This window comes from Cavia porcellus, unplaced genomic scaffold (genome assembly GCF_034190915.1).
Source record: "Cavia porcellus strain 051 isolate PalLab524CR breed Dunkin Hartley unplaced genomic scaffold, mCavPor4.1 scaffold_17, whole genome shotgun sequence".
Taxonomy (NCBI): domain Eukaryota; kingdom Metazoa; phylum Chordata; class Mammalia; order Rodentia; family Caviidae; genus Cavia; species Cavia porcellus.
In genome coordinates this window covers 47,588,594-47,594,593 of record NW_026947500.1, presented here as the reverse complement: position 1 = coordinate 47,594,593, position 6,000 = coordinate 47,588,594, and positions in this window count along the sequence as shown.

The following is a 6,000-nucleotide window of genomic DNA, read 5'->3' as shown; positions in this document are numbered from 1 at the left end:
TTGTTGTAGGTAGTGTTTAATTTTTTCTTTGATTTTCTCTGTGACCCACTGATTACTCAAGTGTATGTTATTCAGTTTGCATGTGTTTGTGGGAATTTTGTAGTATCTTTTATCATTAATTTCTAATTTCATAGCGCTATGGTTCGATAGCATGCAAGGGATGATTTCAACCCTTTTGCATTTATTTAGATATGTTTTGTGAATTAATATATGGTCTATTTTAGAAAATGACCCATGCACTGCTGAGAACAATGTATATTCTGGTGTTGTTGGGTGGAATACTCTGTATATGTCTATTAAGTCCATTTGTTCACAGGTGCGATTCAGTTCTTTTATTTCTTTGCTGATTTTCTGTCTGGTTGATCTGTCCATTGGTGTCAATGGTGTGTTAAAATCTCCTGTTAGAAATGTGTCACTGTTAACTTGGTTTTTCATTTCTGTTAGTACTTGTTTTATATAACTGGGTGCTCTGGGATTTGGTGCATATATATTTAAGATAGTTATCTCTTCCTTTGGAGTTTTCCAAAGGAAAACCAGTATGTAGTGACCTTCTTTATCCCTTCTGATCATTACTGGCTTGAAGTTCACATTGTCTGCAAACAGAATAGCCACCCCCACTTTTTTTTGGGTTCGTGTTGCATGAAGTATTGTTTTCCATCCTTTGACTTTCAGTCTGTGGGTATCCTTTTGGGTTAGATGGGTTTCTTGTAGACAACATATGGTTGGATTTTGTGTCTTGATCCATTCTGCCAGTCTGTTTCTTTTAATTGGTGCATGGAGACCATTTACATTAATGGTTATAACTGTTATGTATTGGTTTATTGTTGACATGTTATCTTTCTGCTGTTGCATCTTTGTCTTTTGGTTCTGTTTAATTGTTTGCTTTGGTTAGTGTTTTTTTCCTAGATGCATCTAGGCAGTCTTTCAGTATTCTTTGCAGGGTTGTCTTGGTGATCATGTAGTTTTTCAGCTGTTCTTTGTCATGGAAGTATCTTATTTCTCCATCCATTTTGAAGGACAGTTTTGCAGTATACATCAGCCTAGGTTGGAAATCATTTTCCTTTGGGATCTGAAGTACTTCGCTCCATGTTTTTCTTGACTTTATTGTTTGTGCTGAGAAGTCTGCTGTGATTCTGATAGGTTTTCCTTTATAGGTGATCTGTCTTTTCTCTCTGACAGATTTTAATATTCTATTCTTTTGTTCGATTTCTGGATGGCCATTACTATATGTCTGGGTGTAGTTTTATTTTGGTTATGCTATTTGGAATTCTATATGCTTCATTGAGCCTGATATTGGTTTCCAATCTCATGTTTGGGAAACTTTCAGCTAGTACTTCTCTAAATAGCCTCTTGACATCCTTTATGTTGTTCCCTTCTTTTTAATTTATCCCTATTAAACTTGTGTTGTTCCTCTTTACATCATCTTGCAGGTGTTGAATTATTATTTCCTGATTTCTTGTTATTTTAAAAAGATCTTTCCTTTCCTGTTCACCTGCTGCAATCTTGTCTTTAAGGTCTGAAATTCTATCTTTACATTGGTTGAGGCGGTTTTTACAACTTTCGATGGAGTTTTTGATTTCCTGTATATCTCTTTGCATCTGCTTTATATATTCTGTTTGTTTCTTATATTGTTCATCCAGGGATTCTATCTTTTTGTTTATCTCCTCAAATTTTTTAACTGTGTCTTCTTTAGATGTGTTTAGCATTTCCTTCATTTCTGTTATCATTTCTTTTTTTTACCTGAGAGATGATTTCTAGTTTGATTCCCTTTAAGTCTTCCCAGAGTTGCTTCTTTATTTCAGTTACTATTGACCGGCGCAGCCCCCCAATGAGACAGGAGACGCTCTTGTGGGCGACAGTTAAATGCTGCTTTATTTACGCGGGCTCTGGTTTATATATTTGGCCGTGACCAATCACAGGCTGCCACGAGGAAGCAGGGCGGGAATGGGACGCAGGCTCTGGCTACTATATCTAGCTGTGGCCAATCAGGGATTGCCACAGAGTCGGCACGGGGCGAATACGGAGCGAGCACGAGGTGCGCATGGGTTGGCTAATTTAGAGAGGGATGTAGTGCATTGCGGAAGCTGGCGTGGTCCTTAGTCCCGGATGGGGTATGGTATGTTGAGCGCCTGCACCCAACAACTGTTATTTCAGGTATTTCAGGTATGTGGCATATATTTTCTTCTATGCACATGGCTCCTAGGCTTTCTTGGGATGGGCTGGATGTTTGAGATTGCATTTTGGTCTTTCCTTTTGTCATTTTCCTACATTTTTGAGCTTCATGTTTTGTTCCAAGTGAGGTAGAGAGGTCAGCCAGGCTGGGACAGAATTCCCTGCCCCCTCCTTACTCACTGATTTTGACAGGAAGGGGATCCTGGGCCCTAGGTGAAAAAAACAGTTCTGTGGCCTAGGGCGGGGTTCCCTGCCTCTGCTGGTCTTACTGGACCAACAGGGAGCTGGAGCCTGGCCCCCAGGTGAAGAAGAGAGAGGCTAATTTTTTTCAAAACTACCCCTGTGTGAAGGGAAGGGGTTAGTCCTGGTCTCTGCCTCTGATCTCTGCTGCTTGTGTTGCATGAGCTCTGCCCAATTTCCTAGGGTACTTTGCCAGAGTTCTGGCAAATGGGGGGATTAAAACAATGGAATGATACTCTGTGACACTGCTGAAACCTAAGTGTTTGGAATCCAGATTTGAGTTGATTCCTGCCTCTTTGGAGGCTCTGCACGTAATTCAGTTGTGTCTGCTCTTGGCTTCTGTTGGTGCCTGTTGAGCCTCAAACAGTCCTGGATCACAGGGGTCCCATTCCGGTCTTCATCGCTGTGGCCAGTGTGCTTTCCTTGTGCTGTAACTGCACAGGTAGAGCAGAATAGGGCCTCTCCTAGTGGCTCCATATCTAGACAACCTATTTTCAAATAAGTCACATAACAAGTTAATATTTTGGACCTTAACATGGCTTTTCATAGCTTTAACCTAGCTTTTCAGATGACACAGTTCATCTCATAATATTACTCTGCTCCTAAACTGGAGAAGAGGGATTAGCGAGACATATCTTTCACTTATGTCTCAGTGGTACCTTTGTGTGTACATTTTGTAATGTCCATGTTAGTACACAGTAAGCTCTCCATTCTGAACTCTTAATTACAAAATTTTCATATAGCTATAGTATGTATTTTATATATCATATATATTCAACTGATATACTCCATATATTATTTTGGCGTGGACCTAATATTATTATTGAGATGCTGTGCATTCATTTCTTCATACAGACTTTTGAAACTGGCTGTGTAATTTGCACTTATAGCACATTCTTCTTTGCACTAGTTAACTTTCAGATGCTTGTTGGTGACAAAAAGTCAGTTACATGAGAAACATGTTTCCTATATTGAGCTACTTCGTATTTTAAAGTTTTAAGTTTATTATGATCAAGGAAAAATATTTTTACCTTCTTTTCCATGTCACCATTTTTCCTATCATTTATATGTCACAATTCATAATTGAATATTTATATATCAATGCTAAATAAAGCCCACACTTACAATTGATTTTACTATTGCTAGTGAATGCCATTTAGTTTTTGATAAATGCAAAATATCAGGTATCCCACCATTGCAAAATCATGTACAATAGTTTCCCTTCAATGAAAGCTCCTATGATCTCTTGGTAGCCAAGGTGTCCTGTGTGACCTTCGTCCTCAGAACTTGTGTGGTACAAAATAGATGAGAAATGCTCAACTTCGCTCTTTTGCTTTAGGATGAGAAAAGAGAAGTATTTCTGACAGTCCTATTTTTTAAAAAAGCATAAATAACGAAGAAGCTCAAGGCTGTCAGTGTAGACATGGAGAATCATATTATATTAAACTATGGAATTAGCATGCTTGAAAGAACTGAGCAGTAGGAAGTTGACATTTAGACTTCAGAAGTGCCACTTATTTCTGCATGGATCTTGAGTCACTAATTTGTAATTTCTAAGTTCAGTGTAACTACAAATTTCAATGCAACGGAGAAGACATGTGACTTGTAGTTTTAGATCTTGTGACTAGGACACAGATAAGCACCGACCCCACAGATTTTTTTTTGTGGCTGTGTAGATTCCTGCATATGCTAGGGTAGAACTCTCTCTCCTGAATCTGAATAGTGTAATTCCCAAATGTACCTCAGCGTGGGATTTTCAGATGATTTCAACCCACAACTTTTAATTTTCAGTTGGGAGCCATTTTTGTCACCCCATGTGACAGCCATCCAAATGACCTATTGACTTGAAATAGACAGTGCAAGAGAAGGTGGCCAGTGGGAACTCATACTCCACGGACTTCAATGAAATGGTGCCTGAAGGGGAGAAGATGATCCTTAAGCATAATTTCAAACTTTTGTTTTTCACCTGACCTCAGATGTAGGACTCAGGGGAAAATTTGTGTAAAATTCTTCTGGGGCATAGAGCAGGTTTCACTGAAAAAGGTCAAGATCATCATAATGTGTGTCCCAGTATGAACCATAACATACACATAAATATGATTTTTATATATTTACTGGCTTACACAGCAATTTGACCTTTAGTCAGACTTAAGCCTGCATAGATGTTTGTAAGATGTTCTCTTTGATTCTTATCTTTCTCCTTTTGCAACTCCCTCTCTCAGTGAGTTACGCAGATAAGGAAGACTGCCTTTTTGCAACGACAAACAGAGTGCACAAGAATGGAGATGTGGTGATTGGGGGTCTTTTCTCCCTTTTTCTCTGTGTATACTTCTCTGGCACAACTTACATGGAGCCTAGCAAGGACTTTGTTGTGATGCAGTAAGTGTCTCTTTCATTTCTTGCTTTACTATCAGGATGGATAATTCCTAAGCTCTCTGTGTGTGCAGAGATCAATGGTCTTATTCTTATCATGTGCTCTCCACTTGCACCTCTACCAAAATGTCCACAATTTATTTGTGCTTTCCAGTTCTCCCTTTTTACTTTTTAAAGTTGAGAGACTCTGCCTTCCACCTCACTATATCATTCACTCAGCCCCTCACACTTGAGTTTCCACTGCATACTGTGAAATGCTGGCCATTGGAAACTTGGATTGAGTTTAATACTATGAAGCAGAAGTAAAATGACCTTAAAGTCCAACAATCTTTCCTTCATGTTGCATAAATTACTTATGTCATCAATGCTATTTATCAGCCCCTGCATCTTCACAGTACAGAAAATTCTTGCACTTATCTCATATTCCTTCATACATGTTTAGTGTTCATTTACCATTTTTGTTTTCAGATAGTTTTCTGCCTTGTGGTGTTGCAATGGTGTGGGCTCATGCAATTAATTTAACTGTGTAAAAACATGTGTGTCACTACACCTTATATGCTTATTTTTCCTTAATTTTGTAAAAACATGATGCTTGATAGTGTCATTCATTTAATGTACAAATTTGGGTGCTGATTTTGGCGCTAATTATTGTTTTTAGCTCATGACAACTTGACAGTTGTGCAATGAGTGATTCAGTGATGTGTGCTCTGGATCTCCTGATATGTACTACAGGAAAACAATCCCACGTGGCACTTTCTGAAAATGTAAGAAAGGTTGTGTTTAATCAGGGCACAACCCTCAGTGCAGGGACAGCTACAATGGGGTTTTTGAATTTGGGGAATGCGGTTGGTGTCAGTAATGCACAAGCCAACGAGATATTAAAGTCAGAGAGTGTGTAACAGAGGTTACTGGGTGTGACATTACTAATGGAAAATTTCAGGTTAATGAGTGACTCAGGCTACTATATCCTGTAATGATTCAAGCTAAAGACATTAGAGCTTCATCAAACCTCATCTGGAGAGACGGTAGGTTGAGGAACTGATCAGATATGAATGCTGGCACATCTCAAGGATATTCTGAAGGTGAGGAGAGTTTGTTTTTCTTCATGAGAGAGCAGAGAAGCTGCCTGCTCTTATGCCTGTCCTTTGCTGTGCCCTCACTTGTCTGGGAACCATCACTATGGGCTCAGCCTCCTACAGACTGCTGAGCTGCAAA